The following is a 26,129-nucleotide window of genomic DNA, read 5'->3' as shown; positions in this document are numbered from 1 at the left end:
GAAGGAATTGAAGTGGATAGAGCTAAAGTAGATGTAATTGCTAAACTTTCACATCCCACCAATGTTAGAGGAGTTAGGAGTTTTCTAGGGCATGCCGGTTTTTACCGACGTTTCATAAAAGATTTTTCTAAAATTGCCACTCCTATGAATAAACTCCTAGAAAAGGATGCTCCATTCATCTTTTCGGATGAATGCATCAAATCTTTTAATATTCTTAAAGAAAAACTCACTAATGCGCCGATCATGATAACTCCAAATTGGAATCTACCATTTGAATTCATGTGCGATGCAAGTGATTTTGCAATGGGGCCCGTTTTAGGACAAAGGATTGAAAAACGATTTCAACCTATTTATTACGCTAGTAAGACATTACAAGGAGCACAAACAAATTACACAACTACTGAAAAAGAACTCCTTGCTATTGTCTTTGATTTTGACAAATTTCGTTCATATCTCGTTCTAGCTAAAACGGTGGTCTATACCGACCATTCTGCTCTTAGATATCTATTTTCGAAACAAGATGCTAAACCACGATTAATCCGTTGGATCTTACTCTTACAAGAGTTCGATATTGAAATCCGAGACAAAAAGGGAGCATAAAATATCGCTGCTGATCATCTTTCTCGTCTTGAAAATCCCGAATTAGAAGTTCTAAATGAATCAGCCATACAAGATAACTTTCCTGATGAATATCTTTTGAAGATCGATTATAATAAAATTCCATGTTTTGCAGACAAGCACACCATGATATCAAGTTTGAACCGAGATATATAGCATATCCCCCGGTGGATCGATGGTCATCTGGACTGCCAGCCCAATCTGCATCTGAAAATGCGTTGAGGAAAGGTGAATGAGCATCAGAGTAGGCATGTAAACATAATTTAGATTCACGTTGAAGAAGAAGCCCATAGTTAATAGTCCCTTGAAGATAACAAAGAATTCTTTTAACTGCACATCAATGATTTTCTGTCGGTGAGTGCATAAACTGGCAGACTTTGTTGACTGCAAACGTAATATCTAGAGTAAGAGTGACATATTGTAAAGCACCCACCATCTGACGATATTGAATGGGATTTTCAAATTGAGGACTATCGCCGAGAGCTAAATTAGAATCTGTAGTTATCGGTGTGGTAACTGGCTTAGACTCTGATAGACCACCTTTTTCAATAAGCTCCAAAATATATTTCCTCTGAGACAAAAGTAAATTGGTTTTGTAGTAGGTAACTTCAATGCCAAGAAAATATGAAAGAGAACCCATGTCTTGGAAAAACTGACGTGCAACTATTTTTGTGTAGTAAAGCACGCCGCGCGAAAGGGTGTGCGCCGCGCAAATGGGTTGGATTAAATAATCTGTATGCAAACTACTTAGTATGTGGATTCCTTGAAAAAGGGTTTTCGTACCAAAAACGAAAGAAATTCTTTAGTGATATAAAACACTATTTCTGGGAAGATCCACATTTGTTTAAAAGTTATCCCGATGGAATAATACGCCGATGCATATTCGGGGATAAAGCTAGTCAAATCTTAAACCATTGTCACACAGGACCAACAGGAGGGCATTATGGGCCTCAGCTTACAGCAAGAAAAGTCTACGATGCTGGATTCTATTGGCCTACAATTTTCAAAGACGCACACCTTCTTTGCAAATCCTGTGATGCTTGTCAAAGGGCCGGAAAAATAAGTCAACGTGATGAAATGCCACAAAATGTCATTCAAGTATGTGAAGTATTTAATGTTTGGGGTATTGGCTTATGGGTCCATTTCCAAAATCTCATAATAATCTATACATTCTCGTTGCCATTGATTATGTATCTAAATGGGCGGAAGCACAAGCTCTCCCGACTAACGATGCACGAGTTGTAGTCAACTTTTTAAAATGTCTTTTTGCTAGGTTCGGAACACCGTAAGCTTTAATAAGTGATCGGGGTACTCATTTTTGTAATAATCAACTTGAGAAAATTCTCAAAAGATATGGAGTAACTCATAAAATCTCAATCGCTTATCATCCACAAACAAGTGGACAAGTTGAAAATACCAACCGAGCTTTAAAACGTATTCTAGAGAAAACCGTAGGATCAAATCCGAAGGAATGGTCCATGAAATTGGAGGATGCACTCTGGGCTTTTAGAACAGCCTACAAAAATCCAATTGGCACCACATCTTTCAGACTCGTTTACGGAAAAACATGTCACCTTCCAGTAGAAATTGAGCATAAAGCATTTTGGGCTTTGAAGACACGTAATCTTGATTTGCATGAAGCCGGACGTTTACGGTTAAGTCAACTAAACGAATTAGAAGAATTAAGACATGAAGCATATGAAAATTCATTAATCTATAAAGAAAGAACGGAGAAATGGCGTGATAAAAGAATCAGAAGTTCAAAAGAATTTAAAGAAGGAGACAGAGTTCTTCTTTTCAATTCACGATTCAAGCTATTTCCTGGAAAATTGAAATCAAGATGGTCTGGACCATTCATAGTCAAAAGAGTTTTCCCATATGAAACAATAGAGTTAATAAATTCAAATGGTATTGAATTTAAAGTTAATGGTCACAGAGTTAAACATTACATACATGGTCCGATGGAAGTCGACAATGAAGTCAATCATAATTTCACCACCCAAGAAAACCCTCAGAATGAAAACATAAATATGTTATCAACAACATATGAAAAACCAAAATTGGAAGACGGGGAAGCTTCAAATTGGAGTGATAAAGATGAATTCTTATACAAACCTCCAATTCTAAGAAACGAAGAAAAATGTGAACAAGAAGTTCAAGTAGAAGTGAAAGAACCAAGAAAAGATCACTTGGAAAAGGTTAACAAACCAACTCTACTTACTAAAGTAGGAGACCCAGGTGAATTTATCATTTCTTGCTTGCTTAACGATGGTGCTATGTATAATGGACTCGCAGATCTAGGAGCAAGTGCAAATATTATGCCTCTTTCCTTATACAAAAGATTAGGTGTGGGTAAATTAAGACCAACCAGAATAGGTGTTCAATTATTTGATCAAACCATTAAACACCCGGTTGGAATAGCAAACAATTTACTTGTTAAAGCAGGAAGTTTGACCTTTGTTGCAAACTTCATAGTTATTAATATGGAGGAAGACCTTAATATTCCTATAATTTTAGGTCGCCCATTTTTAGCAACCACCGAGGCGTTCATTGATGTAAGAGAAGGTAGAATGACACTAAGGGATGGTGACAAATCGATTACCTTTGTGAACCGAAAGTTTAGATCTCCACCAACCAAAACTGTTGAACCAATAAAAATGCCTAAGTATGAGGAAGATGAAGCAACAACCAATGATGACCTGATAACAAAGAACCTCGTTGTTGATACGAATTTAGATGAACCCGTTTTCAACAGTTCAACTAAGAAACTTTATAAACGGATTCAAGATGCTAGGATTAAGGGGAACTTTAAGTTATGTAACCGATTAGTATCCAATTTGTCGCCTAAAGAAAAGGCAATGTTAGTTGAGTTTGTGAAAGTTACAGAGGAAGTCAACAATTGGCTTGAAGCAAAAGTCAGAGATATACAAGTTGTTGATAGTCCAATTGAAAACGAAGTTAATCACAATTTCGACACCACAGCTAACTAAGTGTGGGGAGAATCAAGTCGTTTAAGGATAATCTATGTTTCTGTTAGAGTTAGATATTCTGTTTTCATGTAGTTTCCAAAAATGGAATCCGAATGGTCTTTCCCTAGCAGACCCTAAAGAACTAGTCTTCTCCCTCCATTCTGAATTTTTATTTTTTTAGGTTTTACGAGATGAAGAATTCCTTTGATCTGAACCATGGTCTAATGCTACATACTTTGATTACTAAACATAATAATGACACACTCCCAAGTGACCAGGTGTCAGTAATAAGAGGCAGATGTGACGAAGTGAGGAAAGAACTCAGAAAAGATCATCATAAGACACATTTTGGTAAAGGAAAATCAAAATCCGCAACAAAAAGAAGAGCACGACACCTTGAAAGATGTTATAAATGCAGAAAATGATCACACGAAGGTAAATGTTCAAACAATCAAACATATTCAAATACCGAATTTGTTACTCCATGCAGAGAAGGACCGTTTATATGTTTAGAAGAAAAGATATTGAAGAATTGAGGTTACGCTTACGTAGCTATGGAAAATCAAATCACACGACTCTCCTATGTGAAAGGACTCGTCCTAATCCATCCGGACAAAGTCCATATTGATTACAAACGATTAACAATAGTTGGTTACATCGCGGTGTACTTGACCTCTATATGATACATTTTACAACATTGCATTCGTTTTTAAAAGACAAACTTGCTTTATATCAAAAATTGATGACATGTAAATCATTTCATAATATATTCAACTATAATTGACTAAATAATAATCTTGACGAACTCGATGACTCGAATGCAACGTCTTTGAAATATGTCATGAATGACTCCAAGTAATATCTTTTAAATGAGCAATTTCACAGCGGAAGACTTCTTTCATACCTGAGAATAAACATGCTTTAAAGTGTCAACCAAAAGGTTGGTGAGTTCATTAGTTTATCATATCAATCATTTCAATAATTTAATAGACCACAAGATTTCATATTTTAATTTCTCATAAACATACGTCCCATGCATAGAGACAAAAATATCATTCATATGGATTGAACACCTGGTAACCGACATTCACAATATACATATAAGAATATCCCCATCATTCCGGGATCCTCCTTCGGACATGATATAAATTTCGAAGTAATAAAGCATCCGGTACTTTGGATGGGGCTTGTTGGGCCCGATAGATCTATCTTTAGAGTTCGCGTCAATTAGGGTGTCTGTTCCCTAATTCTTAGATTACCAGACTTAATAAAAAGGGGCATATTCGATTTCGATCATTCAACCATATAATGTAGTTTCGATTACTTGTGTCTATTTCGTAAAACATTTATAAAAGCGCATGCATTCTCAGTCCCAAAAATATATATTGTAAAAGCATTTAAAAAGGGAGCAAATGAAACTCACGCATATAATTATTGTAAAACAATTAATAAAACATTTGCATGTATTCTCAGTCCCAAAAATATATATTACGAAAGCATTTAAAAAGGGAGTAATGAAACTCACCTAATGTATTTTGTAGTAAAAATACATATAACGACATTAAACAACTGAACAATGCAGGGTTGGCCACGGATTCACGAACCTATAACATTTGTATATTTATTAATATACATAGTCGTAATCGAACAATTATATATATAAATTTAGTAGTTATAATATATATATATATATATATATATATATATATATATATATATATATATATATATATATATATATATATATATATATTTTATATTCATTTTGTATACAAAAATATAAATTTCGTGATGTTATATGTATTAAATACTTTTTTATTTATATATATATATATATATTTGTTTATCAACACCGCAATTCTATTTATACTAAGTTAATACTAGAAGTTATAAAAATAGTGATAGTAATATTATTAGTATACTTATGTTACTAATAATGGTTCTAAAAATGATAATAATGTTAATATTTACAAAAATACTAATAATTTATAATAATACTCTTTAAAGAATACTACTACTTAATAATAATATTAGTAGTGATATTTTCATAAACTATATTAGTGATACTAACTTTTAATAACTAAGTTAAGAATAATAATATTGGTAATTTTGAATAATACCATAATACTTAATCAATAATGATAATAATAATAATAATAATAATACTAAAATGATAGAAAAAAAATATTAATGATAATAATGTCTTTAATACTTATACATATAATTTTAATTTTAGTAATAATAATCATAGTTCTAACATTCATAATATTAATAATCATAATAATTCTAATAATAATGATAACGATAATACTAATACTTAATAATGATGATACAAATAATAATAGTCAATAACCATAACAATATTCATGGTAACAATAATAATAATAATCCTAATAATAATTAGTATTTAATAATAATAACAATAATGATAATAACAATAATATTAGTAATATTAAAATTAGAAGAAAAAAAACTACCTTATTTGAAATGGATTCCAAAAAAGAACTGACTGCCCCCGGACTCGATCTCATGACCTCTCGTATACCCGACACACCATCAAACCAAATAAACTGTCTCACTTTTCTGATTTATTTCTGATTCTAAATCTATTAAACCCGTTATCAACTGTTTCCCAGTGGTACTTTTAATCATAACATCAAATTGGATTTTGGGATTTAATAACAAAACGTAATGATTTTATTTGGTGTTTGGAATTACCAGGAAAGTAAAGAAAAAAAAATGTAGCAGCAGCAGCAGTTAAAACTTCGAAGAACACCAATACGAAACCCATATCCCGATTTTAAAATCTAGACCATTTTAGACTAAACTCTCTACATGAAAATGGTTTATAATTCTTTTTAGAAACTGTTTGAACCCTCAATTGAATACAGAACAGCATATAACTTACGAATTCGAAAGAAGAATAATCTGTTGACTTTTTCATATGATCTTTGACTTTAGAAATTTGGACTTGTTATGGAAAATTAGAACCTGCAACCTTGCAGTTAGTTTAAACGAAATCTTTCTAACAATACTTCATTAACAAATTTTGAAATCTGTTTAAGAATCGATCAAATTGACGAATGAAGATGAAACAGGGACAGTCGACTGTTTTTCATAATATTTTCTGTTTTATTCGATCAATTAAGGCATGTGATTGTAATGTCTGGGTTATAGTTGACGATAACAGGTTATATGAACTAATTCACACTGAATGGAATCAATTATTCGCAATAAAGGACATTCGACAGTTCATTGTTCAGAAAGTAAAAGAAAAAAAAATAAATAAATAAAAGGGAAGTCGATTGATAACCGAATTTGGATGTATCTGTTTGTATTCGATTCCTATTATAAGACTAGTGACAAGGAAATAGCTACATTACAGTTTGATTTGGATTGCAACCAATTACGTATCTTTTTCTTTTATATAGTTTATGTATTTAATTTCTAATAATTAATATTTACATTCTTAATAATATTAATTAATACTAATTAATAATAATTACATTATTAATAATAAATAATAATGATACAATAATCATTATAATAATTTTTATTATTACTGATAATAATAGATTGTATCAATTTCTAATAATAATAACTATAATAATAATAGTATTGAATAAGATACTAATAATAATAACAATATAACAAAACAATTGTATCAAATTTCATATTTATGTATTTTACACACAACTGTTCGTGAATCGTCGAGGATTAGTCAAAGGTCAAATGTATACATGAACACAGTTCAAAGTTTTTGAGATTCAGTTTAACAGACTTTGCTTATCATGTCGAAGTCATATAAAGATTTAAGTTTAAATTTGGTCAGAAATCTCCGGGTCGTCACAGTACCTACCCGTTAAAGAAATTTCATCGCGAAATTTGAGTGGGGTTGTCATGGCTAACAATAAAAATGTTTTCATGACGACTATGAGTTGATAAATATAGTTTTATCATCATTGAGTAATATGGATAAAACAATTCGATTATTCGAAGAGTACGAATGAAGCTATCATAAAAGAGTGAATTGAAGAAAATAAAGTTCGTCATAATTTTCGACGTATAAGTGGTTGAATTTAGAAAATAAGGTGCGTCTTAACTTTTGACGTAGAGGGCTGAATTCCAGAATTCAAGGGATTTATAGAAAATCTTAGAAATCTAAAAGATTTGATTTCTTCAGCGAATAAGGAAATTAAGAGCTCTTATAATTAAATACGGTGATCTGCCTCGATCACTCTGTCTGATATTCCCATTATAAATTAAACTTTTTCCATTGTATTATTCGCACCATTCCTATACTTTCCTTCTTGTTTCATACATCCAAAAGATTCTGAAAATGCTTAATTCAGTTCTGATCCTTGTCCTCATTCCTACTATCGCAACAATCATTCTCCTTTTTCAACTTCCACCAGAGGAATCTGCCTTCTTCTACTTCGCCCTTGGGATTATAATATTTTTAATTCTCCCGTGTCTTTATGTTGCGATAAACATTGATATACACGGTTTGTAATTTATGTGTTGTTATCAGGCTTTATATTCTCCCTTATATTTCAAAGTTCTATGCTTTTATTTTCTCTTCCCGACTTTAAGTCAAGCGAAAAATAGTCCAGAATTTGTAGATATGGAGTTTCAAATGATTATAATGTTCTAAGCAGGAAGGAACGTGATAGCACGATTTGATTTTCAAATTTATCAACAACACGGAAGATAGAACCATCAAGAATACATTTTCTTGATTTGTTCAGGAGTTAAGTAGAATGAAAGAGTTATGTGACATGGCACATGATGACGTTATGATCTGTGAATCATCACGTCCCATTAGAAACTCAGCATGACTTACTGTAATATAATCACGTTGATCAAGTGTCATTATATTATACTAACTCATGCAACAGTTTCCAACATTACTTCAATAACATTCATATTTTAAGCTCTAAAGTTTACAGAATATAGAAACTAACAGTTTCTATATGATGTAACACTGATAGCACGAAGAGATTAATGATTTCAGATAAGAATAGTTATAAAAATATCTCCAGAAATATGGAGGATATTTATAATGAAAGATACGATAATATCTCAGAATATCTAAGATCAGAGAATGATAGAAACTATTATCTGCAAGGGTTTAGAGTAAGGATCAAGATATTCACTAAAGACTTTAGCAGACATTGAATCATTTGGATTCTTTAAAGTCAAACTTATTCTTTGTGATTTGTCCACGGCTTTCTTCCTAGTTTCGCATAATCTGCTTTTTGGTACTAAATTTTCTATTGAATGTTTCCAATATAATGATACACAGGAAGCACAAGGAGGTATATAATTTCGGACGAGAATATTTATGAAAATATCCTCAGAAATATCGAAGATATTGATGATGATATTTTGGAATTTCTAAGTTCGATGGTTGATGAAGAAAGATTTTTTTCACAAGATTTTAACATGACTTCGGAGCAAGATATTCTCTAAAGATTTCATCGGATCTAGAATTACCTGGATTCTTTGAATATAGGGTTTGGTCCTTGTATTTGTCCTTGGTCTCCTTCATGGTTAGCTCAATTCGTTTTTCAGTACCAAATTTTCTATCGAGCGTTCCCAATACTCCATTTTTTTTATCATCAAACTCTTGGCCATTTAGACCATCTACAATTTTTCTGTTTCCTCTGCATTTAATGCTACCATATCTGAATCATCGGTTATCAATCCGTGGTGGTTTCAAGAGAATTGTGTTTTTAGATGATTAAACGCTGATGGCAATATGGTGGAATATAAAAGGTTCTCTGGTAATAATAAATGAGCACGCATATATATTAAGGTTATAATAAGGCTGTTTTGAATAAAAAGTCGAAGTTGTCTTGCTGGAGCTGTGACAAAATTGGCTATTTTGAAAAAGAACTGCAAAGTTATTTTGGGTAATAACAACACTAAAGGAATTAGCACAGCTATGTGTTAAATGTTTACTCAGGTTCCGAGAGTTTTCAGGTGCATAACTATATGCATCAATCTTTTCTTCTGTAGATGAAGTGCGGTTGGTTCATCCTTTCGATTGAGGTGTTTTCAAGAATCATGAAAGGTTTGAACGTAGATTATAATCGTCAAGATACAAATGAGGTTTAAGATGTAATCAAGTGGAAAACTTGAAGAATTGTTTAGTTTCATATGTTATAATCAAAATTTTAATTCATTTTAATTGTCCAATATTGGTAGTCCACAGTTAGTAATTCAATAATTCATATATAATTTAATATATAACATTCGAATTAATTAATACGTATATGACCCGTGTACATGTCTCAGACTCAATCACAACTCAAAGTATATATATTATTGTAGAATAAACCTCAACCCTGTATAGAGAACTCGATCATTACTGCATATAGAGTGTCTATGGTTATTCCAAATAATATATATAGATGCGTCGATATGATATGTCAAAACCTTGTATACGTGTCCCGATATTTAAAGTGCGTAAAATAAATAACAGAAATTAAATGACGATAAATAAAATTGCGATAAATAAAAGGTAATACGGAATTAACAGTTATCTAGGAACAGTTAGCTATGATTTTGTTAGCGTGGATTCTTAACAAAATTTCTCATAGTTAATTGTTTGTTTCTAACAAATTTTATTTTGTCAAATGTTTTCTTCATTATGCCACTTGTTGGATTCTAATAAGTCAAAATCCAAATATGAAATTGAATGAAAATGGTTATTCTGTTGTGAACGGATACGTATATCTGTGGATGTAAGTAGGATAGTATTTGACCGTTGAATCAGATTCGAAGAATGTACAGTGTAACTTATTAATGTGAAATCTAAATATTCCTCGGGTATTACCTACCCGTTAAAATATTTTCACCATTAACAGTTTGTACGAAAGAATTTTTAATTTACAATCTTTATGAAATTATATAAACATATATATTTTCTTCAGATGTAATCATAGATTTAATGAGTTAATATGATATTAAACCCATTTGATTTACCGTTAGAATAAGAATATATAATCTCTAAAACACTAGAGATTACATAATCTCCATGAAGAATGAAAATAATTGATGTAGAACGATACTTAGAATGATGATTATACTCGAGGTACAGAATGAGATGTTGAGGCATGGATTGTTAATGGTATGGGTGCTGTTACTGATGGTACTATTGGTGCCGGTGATGTTGCCGAAGCTGGTATGTTTTGCACCATATTTTCCAAATTGATTACTCGAAAGCGAAGCTCGTTGACTTCTTCCATTACTCTAGGATGATTGTTGGTCGGAACGAGCGGATGAATAAGGTTTAGAATTTTAGATAGAATATAATCGTGGTGAGATATTCAGGAAATGAGAGAGAAAATGGTGTCTCGAACAAGTTCGCCGGTAAGTGCTTCAGGTTCTTCGCCAAGAGGGCAATGTGGTGGATGGAAAGGATAGCCTTCTTCTTGTCTCCAATGATTAAGTAGGCTACGAACCCATCAAATGAATTGGTTGATTCATTCTGGTGACACTGCTTTCAGAGCTTAGATGAAACTCCATGTCGAAATAGTTGTCGGAATAACTATCGGAATAGCTATCGAAATCTGAGGGACTCGAACAGGTTGTGGGATTCATCTCGTACGATCAGATGAAGGATTTTCAATAAGAAATAGATTATAGGATGTAGATTAGTACCCTGCAATACATAATTTACATATGCATATATAATACTAAAATCCCATAAATTATGGAGGAATCTACGGAAGCTGTCAGGCAAAGTCTACAGTAACAGATATGCTAAGATATGAATTAGCAGATACGCTAAGATATGAATTTTGTCTATACACTATTCATGCAATCATTGCAGTAAGATGTGTCTAGACTAGGAATGATAAGCAGGTAATTTCCTAAGGATGATAAGCAGATGATTTTCGACTAGAAGTGATAAGCAAAACTTTTGACATGCAGACACGGTCGAAGTCCAGACTCACTAATGCATCCTAACAACTATCAGTTAGACATACTAATGCAAGACCTGATTCGCTAAGACCACCGCTCTGATACCAACTGAAAGGACCCATCCTAATTCATCCGGACAAAGTCCATATTGATTACAAACGATTCACAATAGTTGGTTACATCGCGAGGTACTTGACCTCTATATGATACATTTTACAACATTGCATTCGTTTTTAAAAGACAAACTTGCTTTATATCGAAAATTGATGACATGTAAATCATTTCATAATATATTCAACTATAATTGACTAAATAATAATCTTGATGAACTCGATGACTCGAATGCAACGTCTTTGAAATATGTCATGAATGACTCCAAGTAATATCTTTTAAATGAGCAATTTCACAGCGGAAGACTTCTTTCATACCTGAGAATAAACATGCTTTAAAGTGTCAACCAAAAGGTTGGTAAGTTCATTAGTTTATCATATCAATCATTTCAATAATTTAATAGACCACAAGATTTCATATTTCAATTTCTCATAAACATACGTCCCATGCATAGAGACAAAAATATCATTCATATGGATTGAACACCTGGTAACCGACATTCACAATATACATATAAGAATATCCCCATCATTCCGGGATCCTCCTTCGGACATGGTATAAATTTTGAAGTACTAAAGCATCCGGTACTTTGGATGGGGCTTGTTGGGCCCGATAGATCTATCTTTAGAGTTCGCGTCAATTAGGGTGTCTGTTCCCTAATTCTTAGATTACCAGACTTAATAAAAAGGGGCATATTCGATTTCGATCATTCAACCATATAATGTAGTTTTGATTACTTGTGTCTATTTCGTAAAACATTTATAAAAGCGCATGCATTCTCAGTCCCAAAAATATATATTGCAAAAGCATTTAAAAAGGGAGCAAATGAAACTCACGCATATAATTATTGTAAAACAATTAATAAAACATTTGCATGTATTCTCAGTCCCAAAAATATATATTACGAAAGCATTTAAAAAGGGAGTAATGAAACTCACCTAATGTATTTTGTAGTAAAAATACATATAATGACATTAAACAACTGAATAATGCAGGATTGGCCACGGATTCACGAACCTATAACATTTGTATATTTATTAATATACATAGTCATAATCGAACAATTATATATATAAATTTATTAGTTATAATATATATATATATATATATATATATATATATATTATATTCATTTTGTATACAAAAATATAAATTTCGTGATGTTATATGTATTAAATACTTTTTTATTTATATATATATATTTGTTTATCAACACCGCAATTCTATTTATACTAAGTTAATACTAGAAGTTATAAAAATAGTGATAGTAATATTATTAATATACTTATGTTACTAATAATGGTTCTAAAAATGATAATAATGTTAATATTTACAAAAATACTAATAATTTATAATAATACTCTTTAAAGAATACTACTACTTAATAATAATATTAGTAGTGATATTTTCATAAACTATATTAGTGATACTAACTTTTAATAACTAAGTTAAGAATAATAATATTGGTAATTTTGAATAATACCATAATACTTAATCAATAATGATAATAATAATAATAATAATACTAAAATGATAGAAAAAAATATTAATGATAATAATGTCTTTAATACTTATACATATAATTTTAATTTTAGTAATAATAATCATAGTTCTAACATTCATAATATTAATAATCATAATAATTCTAATAATAATGATAACGATAATACTAATACTTAATAATGATGATACAAATAATAATAGTCAATAACCATAACAATATTCATGGTAACAATAATAATAATAATCCTAATAATAATTAGTATTTAATAATAATAACAATAATAATAATAACAATAATATTAGTAATATTAAAATTAGAAAAAAAAACTACCTTATTTGAAATGAATTCCAAAAAAGAACTGACTGCCCCGGACTCGATCTCACGACCTCTCGTATACCCGACACGCCATCAAACCAACTGAACTGTCTCACTTTTCTAATTTATTTCTGATTCTAAATCTATTAAACCCGTTATCAACTGTTTCCCATTTCATCTTCTTCAGTATCATAACAAAACAACCAGTGGTACTTTTAATCATAACATCAAATTGGATTTTGGGATTTAATAACAAAACGTAATGATTTTATTTGGTGTTTGGAATTACCAGGAAAGTAAAGAAAAAAAAATGTAGCAGCAGCAGTTAAAACTTCGAAGAACACCAATACGAAACCCATATCCCGATTTTAAAATCTAGACCGTTTTAGACTAAACTCTCTACATGAAAATGGTTTATAATTCTTTTTAGAAACTGTTTAAACCCTCAATTGAATACAGAACAACATATAACTTACGAATTCGAAAGAAGAATAATCTGTTGACTTTTTCATATGATCTTTGACTTTAGAAATTTGGACTTGTTATGGAAAATTGGAACCTGCAACCTTGCAGTTAGTTTAAACGAAATCTTTCTAACAATACTTCATTAACAAATTTTGAAATCTGTTTAAGAATCGATCAAATTGACGAATGAAGATGAAACAGGGACAGTCGACTGTTTTTCATAATATTTTCTGTTTTATTCGATCAATTAAGGCATGTGATTGTAATGTCTGGGTTATAGTTAACGATAACAGGTTATATGAACTAATTCACACTGAATGGAATCAATTATTCGCAATAAAGGACAGTCGACAGTTCATTGTTCAGAAAGTAAAAGAAAAAATAAATAAATAAATAAATAAAAGGGAAGTCGATTGATAACCAAATTTAGATGTATCTGTTTGTATTTGATTCCTATTATAAGATTAGTGACAAGGAAACAGCTACATTACAGTTTGATTTGGATTGCAACCAATTACGTATCTTTTTCTTTTATATAGTTTATGTATTTAATTTCTAATAATTAATATTTACATTCTTAATAATATTAATTAATACTAATTAATAATAATTACATTATTAATAATAAATAATAATGATACAATAATCATTATAATAATTTTTATTATTACTGATAATAATAGATTGTATCAATTTCTAATAATAATAACTATAATAATAATAGTATTGAATAAGATAATAATAATAACAATATAACAAAACAATTGTATCAAATTTCATATTTATGTATTTTACACACAACTGTTCGTGAATCGTCGAGGATTAGTCAAAGGTCAAATGTATACATGAACACAGTTCAAAGTTTTTAAGATTCAGTTTAACAGACTTTGCTTATCATGTCGAAGTCATATAAAGATTTAAGTTTAAATTTGGTCAGAAATCTCCGGATCGTCACACTATGAGTCGGCTAAAGCTGGTCTCTGAGAATTCTTTCTCATAGGTAAGTATGTACAGTTTTTATTTTTTTATTGCTTTTAACCTTTTGATAATAAATGCTGAATCGTTCGCTATAAAGTATTAAATTGGTTTTCAATAAAATTAGTTATGCGAAACCGAAATTATTGATATCATACAAAAATTTATTACATCACTGCGAAATTTACCGTTTATTCTTAAGGTATTAATATCTTTAATCAATCAATTCAAAATATTTCAAAAATTTGTCAGGAGTAAAACTAGGTTATGGAACCGAAATTACTTTACCGAAAAGAGGGGCGTATATTTTTGATAATACTTGATTAATTAAAGTGGGATAAAAGACCAAAAAGATTTTTAATTTTAATTTTTACATTGTTTTTAAAATTAATATATAAATATTAAATTATTAATGTAAATTTTTAAAATCAATATATTTAAGTTTTAAGTAATTTAAAAAAAATTAATATTTTCAATATAAAGTTTGTAAAATTAATGTATAAAAATATTAATAATATTAATATGAATTTTTAATTTTATGCATTTTAAATTTAAGTTTGGTGTGAATTTAAAAAAAAAAAAAATTACTTTATTTCATTAAGTTAAAAATTTGATATTTAAAATTCGTCGTGAGTTGAAGACTAGGTCGTTGAATCGTAATTGCTTTACCCGAGGGTGGGACGAGAAATTTTGTTATCATTATTTTTAATCTTATTGATTTAAAGTATGCCAAAAACATTTAAAAACCCAAAAATCTTTGCTTTTAAAACAAACGCTTTAAAACGACAAATTTTAAATTTTGTCGAGGGACGGACTAGGTAAACATACCGAAACTACCTAAAGTAAAAGGAAACAAAATTTTAAAAAATTATTCATTTAAATTATTTTAATAAATAAAGATTTAAAAAAAAAAATAATAATAAAAATATTATGTATGTTTGTAGTTTATCTTATGTACAAAACAGGGTAAAACAACGCACTTTCAAAGACTGGCATTAAATTCAGCAAAAGCTACTAATTTTGACGACAAAACGAAAAACAAATGTGATGTAACAACAAGACGGAATGAACAAACGATGTGCACCATTTATCATTCAACAAACAAACGCCAATATGTTTGGAAACTTTGGTAAAATTTAATCATTTTTCTACGCTAATCACCCTCAATAATTTAAATTAATACTGATTTCTTGCAAATGAGGACATTGCAAGATCTTAAGTGTGGGAAGGGGTTAAATTCTTTCAGATTTTTAAAATTTTAAATTTAAACACTTGGTTACCATTAAAAATACTAGTAACGCAGTAGTTGTATTAGAATCTAGTGCTCTCTGATAATAAAGAACAACCCTAGTCTTATATACTGACTACCCAATTCTAGTAAAAATTTTCAAAATTTTCAACTAAATGAACTCAAAATCATGTTTATACATATTTATGAACGATAAAACTAGATGTTAACACCGAAATTATTGTTACCTCGGAAAGGACATAAATTGAGAAACAACCCAAAATGTTAGAATTCATTTAAAATGGAATAGAGGAAAATAAAAAGGCAAAGAAAGGAAAATAAAAGCCAAGTGTGGGAAAAATTTACCAAGTTATTTAGAACATATATCAGATATTTTTGTACAAATAATTAAAGATACTTTTGTTTTGGACGATATTAATCAGTTTTACCTAGTTTATTGTAATATAAATAGAATCTATAAGGAAGTAAAGTCTTCCGAGAGAAAAAGACACGCGCTTCTTGATTTAGGTCAGGAAGTTGTCGTCCAGACCAGTTGTAAAGTCTACGAAAAACCTTGAAAAGTTTTCTCGAAAATCAGCTGGAAATCCACGGACCTCAGCATCAAACAGGGTCGCCAAGTGGTCAGACTTATCCTAACCATGAGAGGATCTATCTCGTACAATGGGGGGTACCGTGCAAATTAGTTATAAGACTAATGAATCAGATCCCCAGAAAGGATAATCTTCTTAAAGATCAAAAATCAGCTTTTAAGACTGATATTACTCAATCCTTGGGATTGACCTTAAAGATTGAGAATTACAAACTCATGGAATTCGATGATATCTAAACTCGTGCTTGAACGAGAAAATATTTTGATCAAAATTACAAACCGATTTGTTTTCTGAAAACCCATTTTTAATGCGTTCATTACCATTGAACGTAAAATCCTAGGAATTCACCTGGAATTCATTAAGTCACCTGAACCAAATCGGGTGTCAACCGTAAGAACGGTGGTTGCGTAGCATGGTCAAAGACAGGACCTTATGCCAGACCGAAAAACTATAGGGTGATCTTTACTATTGCTCCTACAAAGGATAGTAATTGCATCCGACACGATATAGACCATAATCAAAAGTATGTCACGGGACATTGCCTCAACAGTTGCTTGTTCAACGCTTTCCTTTACAACCGGATGGTAGTTTACCAAAAGGTAATATACGGGGCAAGTATACTGGACGTGTTGCTTTCCTAATACAAGGTTAGCAAATGGGTAACACAAAACCATAAGTTTTGAGCTAAAATTTTTAAATCTGAAACCCACAAAACCCACAAAAACAATTTCGCAAACACCGGTGAAGGGTTATTCCGGAAAACTTATCTAGGGTAAAAGCTAGATTGAATTTTAAAAAGATCAAATGTTTTCATAAAGATCCAATTTCCTAAAGGATCTAAATTTTCATAGTCATGTGGGACTGTAAACCACAACGTTATTATCATTGTTCATACCGCTGTATTAAAATCACTGATGTACAAAGTGTGAAGAAAAAAGAAGTGATTCAAGTATGTTTTTATTTCAAGACTATATTGCTTGAGGACAAGCAACGCTCAAGTGTGGGAATATTTGATAATGCTAAAAATGAACATATATTTTATAGCATTATCCCTCAAGAAAGACAAGCTTTTGTGTGATGACCCAAAAATTTCTGACCAAATTTAAACTTAATCTTTAACGTTTCCGACACGATAAGCAAAGTCTGTAAAGTTGAATCTCAAAATTTTTGAACTATTCAATTACCTTTCGATTGTTCTCAACGATTCGCGAACAATTTTATGTAAATAGATACATATACTATAACTTGAAAACGTAACAAAGTGTTGAGTATACGATACTGTGCATTAAACTTATTGGTTTGATTACCTGATTGATATATTTAACTACGGATTTAAAAGATAATGCCAAACGATTGAATTAAAAGATATTTATTAAGTCTCTTAATGATTATGATATTGTTACGGGTCTCTGTTGTGAGGACCACACTGATTTGAAAAATTATTCCTTTTTAACGGTACTCAGAATAAATGATAAAGTGTTTGTTTAAATAACGTAATTTGGACACATACAAAAATTAGAATATTAATTGTTAAGAATTAATTATATGAATAACTTGCGATATGTATTTTAAAAGGTGTTTATAAATATTGAGAATAGATATTACCTTGGTTATGAAACGTTTGATAAATATTATTATATTAATAAATAACGAGACAATGATTTATAGAAGTAAATGACTAAAACACTCGAAAGATTAAGATAAACTTTGAGTGGTATAGTTTATGGATAATTTAAGGTTATATTTGACAAAGGTACGAGTCACAAAACGTAAATTGCGAGTTTTCTAAGCGTACGAAAATGCGTTCGAGAAACCGGAACCGGGACATAAGTCGAGGGACAACGCACGAGTCATCGGAACGAAAATTACAAGTCAACTATGCACATGAATTTAATATAATATATAATTAATTATTTAAATTATATATATTATATATATTATATTTAATTATGTCGACAAACCAGAAAACAAAAAATATGTGAGCTGGATCTGACGGCCATGCGATCGCATGGGAAATAGGCATAAAATCCATGCAAGTGCATGAGCTCATGCAAGTGCATGAGATTTGCACTAAAATCCCATGCACTCGCATGGGGTACTTTTTCAGGCCAAGTCCTATAAATTGCTCGATTTCGGTTCTGTTTTCTTACACTTTTCATAATATTACTCCGTAAGTATTTATTTATTTTATTTATATTATTATTATTATTATTATTATTATTATTATTATTATTATTATTATTATTATTATTATTAAGATTAATATTATTATTAATCTTATTATTATTAGTATTATTAATTAGTATTATACATAAAATACTACGACGAGGTCATGAGTGTGTCACTTTCAAAATGGGTTTCGAGCGGGATAGAGCTAAGGAAACTATGGGTTATAACTATGGAGGTTATGGGTAATATTCATGGGTACTGTTCACAAGTCAAACCTAGTATTTATCATCTCTGTTGCGTCTACGTACTTTCCTACAATATTGAATCTCAATATTAATACGTAAGCATTTATATTTTATCTTTTATATATTAATTGTCTATCCATGTCTAGTGCTCGAGTATATATATTTATACATGCATGTATGCTAAATTTCGTCACTAAACAGTTTATAATGATTCACGAATTAAATACATATATTACTGGTAAAAGGTATATGATATACATGTTTTTGGAAAGCTGGCGAAAAATCAATAACTTTTCATTTAGATATCGAATAGTTTCGATGACCGGATTAAAAGATACGATCAACTGAATTATGATTGACGTTAATTGGAATTGCTTTTGAATCTGCAATTAATATTTAAAACAACTTGTTTGTAAGATTGATAAATTAGATTTTTGAATATTACCAACCGAGTAAATGAATCCTTATATAAGGTATGTCTCGTTTTGTTAAACTATTGTCAAAATTGACTTTTTGAAACGACTTTGGATAACTTTTATATGTCGATCTCGAGCATTAGGATTGTGATACACTATGACCAGACCTAGCTTGATAGACATTTATTGACCAACATATGTTCTCTAGGTTGAGATCTACGGTTATTTGATATTCCGAGTTTCGGTCACGTTTTGGTGAACAACTTTATGTGCTGCTAAGGTGAGTTTCATTTGCTCCCTTTTTAATTGCTTTTGCAATATATATTTTTGGGCTGAGAATACATGTACTTTATTTTAAATGCAATGGATACAAGTACACACTAAATTCTACACCGAGTTTGAACCGAAAATCCCTTAGCTTTGGTAACTAGTAACTGCCGGTTATAATAACTGGTGGGCGCGAGTAGTTATATATGGATCCATAGGGCTTGATATCCCCGTCCGAGCTAGAGCGCTAGCCTTTTAACGGACATATGCTATTTGAGAAGCGTACATGTTGGTTTGCGTGTATTATTAAGATGATTATACAAAGGGTACAAATTATATATACGTTAAGTTTAGTTACCAGGGTGCTCGATCTTGTAGAATCTTTTGATAAACATTTTGGATGAAACAACTGAAATCTTGTGATCCACTTTTATATACAGATTATGCGAAACACTAAAACTATGAACTCACCAACCTTTGTGTTGACACTTTTAAGCATGTTTATTCTCAGGTTTCCTAGAAGTCTTCCGCTATTTGTTTATATGTTAGACAAGCTATGTGCATGGAGTCTTACATGGCATATTTTTCAAGGAAACGTTGCATTCACCAAATTATCACCATGTATCTTATTTTGACTGCATTGTCAACGGAAGTACTATTGTGAACTATTATTTACGGTGATTGTCTATATGTAGAAATCATCAGATGTTGAAAACCTTTGATTTAAATATTCATTTATGATGTGCCTTTTCAAAAAAATGCAATGTTTACAAAACGTATCATATAGAGGTCAAGTACCTCGCAATGAAATCGATGAATGACGTGTTCGTCCATATGGATTTGGAGCGATCGTCACAGTTGGTATCAGAGCGTTGGTCCTAGTGAACCAGGTCTTGCATTAGTGTATCTAACTGATAGTTGTTAGGATGCATTCGTAAGTCTGGACTTCGACCGTAGCTGCATGTCAAAAGTTTTGCTTATCATTTCTTGTCGGAAATTACCTGTCTATCATCTTAAGTCTAAACGCGTCTTATTGCGTTGATTGCATAAATAGTGTATAGACAAAAATTCATATCTTAGCGTATCTGTTACTGTAAACTTTTCCTGACATCTTCCAAAAATTTCTCCGTGATTTACGGAATTTTGGTATTATATATACATATGTAATTATGTATTGAAGAATACCAAACTAAATTCTATAATCTAATTCATATCAAAAATCATCTCCCTAATTATACAAGATGGATCCCGTATCTAGTTTAAATTCCTTAAACTCTGACTGCTATTCTGATATGGATATTCACCTAAATTCTGAAGACAGTGTAACCGGAATGGATCAACCAATTAGCCATCATCTATTCTGGATGAATTGGGGATAGATTCGTAGCCTACTTAATTATTGGAGACAAGAAGAAGGCGATCCCTTCCATCCATCACATTGCCCTCTTGGCAAAGAACCTGAAGCACTTACCGGCGAACCTGTTCGAGACACCATTTTTCTCTCATTTCCAGTGTATCTCGTCATGATAATATACTATCTCAAATTCTGGATGTTATTCATCCGCTCGTCCGAACCGCCAATCATCCCAGTGTAGTAGAAGAAGTCAACGAGCTTCGTGCTCGGGTAGTGGCTTTGGAGAATATGGTGCAAAGGTTACAAGCACCAGCAGCATCACCGACATTAACAGTACCACCGACAACAACACCAACAGTACCATTACTACCACCAACAACATCCGCATCGCAAACCTCAACTTCACAATCTGTTCCACGAGCATCAACGTCGTACGCACAGTAGTTACCAAGAAATACTAGCAACAATAACCGATGAAGTATTAACTCATTTCCCCTGAAGAAATTTTATGTATATTTAATATATATGAATTTTGAAATCAAAATAAATATTTTCGTACTAAGCTATTACGTGTGAATCTTAATTGGTAGGTACTACTCGGTTAGTTCATATTACTAATATGCAATGATGTACATCCTTCCTTAACAACTTAACCATTGTTAACTACAATCTCTGTTTCAACTCAATGAATTTCATTTCATAATAAACCAGGTGTATTATTCAATTACATAATTAATTTTACATTTTTATTTTCAATGTACTCAAAACTTTCCAGAAAATATCATCTGTGCCTTGTAAGGTTCACACAAATTTTCCACGAGCACCACACCCTTCACCAAGGAATATCAATAAGAATAAATAATGAAGTATTGATTTCATTAGCGAAATACTCCGCAAAGATTATGTAATCTTTAATATTTTAAAGATTAATCATTTCTAAGTCAAGCCGAAAATCAAATGAGCTTAATATGATATTAACTCATTAAATCTGTATTACATCTGAAAAAAAAAAATATACATACATATATTTTCATAAAGATTGTAATGAAAATTCTTTTATACAAAAATATTACTTGTGAAATCTTTAACGGGTAGGTAATACTCGGGAAGTATATAAGTTCACAATTAATATGTTACACTGTACATTCTTCGACTTTGATTCAAAAATTATTAACTATGCTCACAGCGATATACAATCGTTTCCATACAAATTCAATTACATATTCTGATATTGACGGAACAGAATCCAAGTCAAAATTTAACAAGTGACGTCATTCTTAGATCTCTACATCTTTCAAAACTATACTTTGACTTCAAAACTGTGCAAGATCCTTTAGCGTTATTTTTTTTACCAAAAATAATCTTGCAATTTTTTTTTCAAAGTATTCAGTTTTACTATACTTTCAACCAGTCCACCTCGACTTTTCAGATTAGCCTTATTATAACCTTGACATATACGTTTTTGTTACTGGGGAACCTTTCATGTTCCACCATATTAGCAGTAAATTTATCAACAACTTCATTTATCCTTGATCTTTCAAAAAATCCTTATACTCATTGAAACCCTATCATGTACTCATCCACATCTTGTAACAATAATTTCCATACCAACCACCGGGAATTAGCAATCAGTATTTTGAATCTCGTAGCATTTTCTATGACAACAGTTATATATATATATATATATATATATATATATATATATATATATATATATATATATATATATATATATATATATATATATATATATATATATATATATATATATATAACATCTATCTTCTAGACTTACATACTTCGAATGTGAAGTTTCTGAAAAACATCCCAAACTATGAAATAGTTCTCTGAAATTGGAACAATGCTGATGAAGCAGTAAAAACTGTAAACGACCTTAACAGTCAATAGTTTGATGATAAAGAATAGTATGGTGGTAAAGCTGAGAAAAAGAGAAGGTTTGGAACTGGAAAACGGATTGAGCAGACCATGAAGGAGGCTGTGGACAAATCACAAAGATGAAATCTACCTTCAAAGAATACAAATGATTCAGTGTCTGCTGAAATCCTTAGCAAATACCTTGTTCCTTACTCTAGGACAATATTCTTCATCATCCTCTGATCTTAAATATTCTAAGATATCATTATATCCTTCATTATAAATATCTTCGATGTTTCTGAAGATATCTTCACAACTATTGTTATCCGAAATCATTTACTTATTCGCGCTATCTGTGTAAAATCATAAAAGAAACTATTTTAGTTTCTAAATTCTGAAACCTTCGAGTTTAAAATATGAATGTGTTTGAAGTAGTGTTGGGAACTGAAACATGAGTTAGTATAATATAATGACACTTGATCAACGTGATTATATTACAGTAAGTCATGCTGAGTTTCTAATGGAACGTGATAAAGGTTCACAGATCATACCCTCATCATGAACCATGTTACATAACTCTTTCATTCTATATAATCTTTAAAAATATCAAGAAAATATTTTCTTAATGATTCGGTCTTTTCGAGGTATTCTGGTAATTTGACAAGTCAGATTGTACTATTACCATTTCTTTCTTAGAACATTAGTTATGTTCATCTGAAACTTCATACCTACGAATTCTGGACCATTATCCGCTTGACTTAAGGTCGGGAAGAGAAAACGAAAGCATGAAGCTCCGAAATATAATGGAGAATATAAAGCCCGAAAACATCCCCCAAATTACAAACCGTGTATATCAATGCGTATAGCAATATAAAGACACGAGAGAATGAAAAACACTATAACCCCAAGGTAATAGTAGAAGAAAATAACTTCCACTGGTGGCAGATGAAAAAGAAGAATGAAGGATACGATAGCCAGGAAAATATCAAGAATCAGAACTGGATTAAGCATTTTCACAATCTATTGGGATGTATGAAATAAGAAAGAAGATTAGAGGAGTGGTGAAAATAAATGAAACGGAAGAGGTCAATTTATAGCGAAATATCAGACATAACAATCAAGGCGGATTACGCATTTAATCAAAGAAAATCCTAATTTCCGCAAATTCCAAAGAATCAATCTTATTTATATTATGAAGATTTTCTATTCCTTAAATTCCGGAAATCAATCGTAACTACGTCAAAAGCTAAGACGAATCTCTATTCTTTCATTTCACTTTATTACGATAACTTCCCTCATACGCTTTGAGTAATTGGATCGTTTTATCCATATTATTTAACGGTGATAAAACTCTATTTATCAACACATATACGGCATGAAAACATTTTTATTGTTAGTCATGACGACCTCACTCAAATTTTGGGAAGAAATTTCTTTAACGGGTAGGTACTGTGATGACCCGGAAATTTCTGACCAAATTTAAACTTAATCTTTAACGTTTCCGACACGATAAGCAAAGTCTGTAAAGTTGAATCTCAAAATTTTTGAACTATTCAATTACCTTTCGATTGTTCTCAACGATTCGCGAACAATTTTATGTAAATAGATACATATACTATAACTTGAAAACGTAACAAAGTGTTGAGTATACGATACTGTGCATTAAACTTATTGGTTTGATTATCTGATTGATATATTTAACCACGAAGTTAAAAGATAATGCCAAACGATTGAATTAAAAGATATTTATTAAGTCTCTTAATGATTATGATATTGTTACGGGTCTCTGTTGTGAGGACCACACTGATTTGAGAAATTATTCCTTTTTAACGGTATTCAGAATAAATGATAAAGTGTTTGTTTAAATAACGTAATTTGGACACATACAAAAATTAGAATATTAATTGTTAAGAATTAATTATATGAATAACTTGCGATATGTATTTTAAAACGTGTTTATAAATATTGAGAATAGATATTAACTTGGTTATGAAACATTTGATAAATATTATTATATTAATAAATAACGAGACAATGATTTATAGAAGTAAATGACCAAAACACTCGAAAGATTAAGATAAACTTTGAGTGGTATAGTTTATGGATAATTTAAGGTTATATTTGACAAAGGTACGAGTCACAAAACGTAAATTGCGAGTTTTCTAAGAGTACGAAAATGCGTTCGAGAAATCGGAACCGGGACATAAGTCGAGTGACAACGCATGAGTCAACTATGCATATGAATTTAATATAATATATAATTAATTATTTAAATTGTATATATTATATATATTATATTTAATTATGTCGACAAACAAGAAAACAAAAAATATGTGAGCTGGATCTGACGGCTATGCGATCGCATGGGAAATAGGCATAAAATCCATGCAAGTGCATGAGCTCACGCAAGTGCATGAGATTTGCACTAAAATCCCATGCACTCGCATGGGGTACTTTTTCAGGCCAAGTCCTATAAATTGCTCGATTTCGGTTCTGTTTTCTTACACTTTTCATAATATTACTCCTTAAGTATTTATTTATTTTATTTATATTATTATTATTATTATTATTATTATTATTATTATTAAGATTAATATTATTATTAATCTTATTATTATTAGTATTATTAATTAGTATTATACTTAAAATACTACGACGAGGTCATGAGCGTGTCACTTTCAAAATGGGTTTCGAGCGGGATAGAGCTAAGGAAACTATGGGTTATAACTATGGAGGTTATGGGAAATATTCATGGGAACTGTTCACAAGTCAAACCTAGTATTTATCATCTCTGTTGCGTCTACGTACTTTCCTACAATATTGAATCTCAATATTAATACGTAAGCATTTATATTTTATCTTTTATATATTAATTGTGTATCCATGTCTAGTGCTCGAGTATATATATTTATACATGCATGTATGTTAAATTTCGCCGCTAAATAGTTTATAATGATTCATGAATTAAATACAAATATTACTGGTAAAAGGTGTATGATATACATGTTTTTGGAAAGCTGGCGAAAAATCAATAACTTTTCATTTAGATATCGAATAGTTTCGATGACCGGATTA

At 30.7% G+C, this 26,129-nt stretch overlaps 1 pseudogene; it reads right to left on the bottom strand.

Annotated features, from left to right (window-relative positions):
- LOC139843376 (2-alkenal reductase (NADP(+)-dependent)-like) overlaps positions 1 to 26,129 on the bottom strand; it is a 66,227-nt pseudogene that overhangs the window by 15,305 nt on the left and 24,793 nt on the right.

Source organism: Rutidosis leptorrhynchoides, chromosome 4, assembly GCF_046630445.1.
Source record: "Rutidosis leptorrhynchoides isolate AG116_Rl617_1_P2 chromosome 4, CSIRO_AGI_Rlap_v1, whole genome shotgun sequence".
NCBI classification, from domain to species: domain Eukaryota; kingdom Viridiplantae; phylum Streptophyta; class Magnoliopsida; order Asterales; family Asteraceae; genus Rutidosis; species Rutidosis leptorrhynchoides.
Note: the sequence above shows the minus strand (reverse complement) of the source record. Positions and strands in the feature narration are given on the sequence as shown.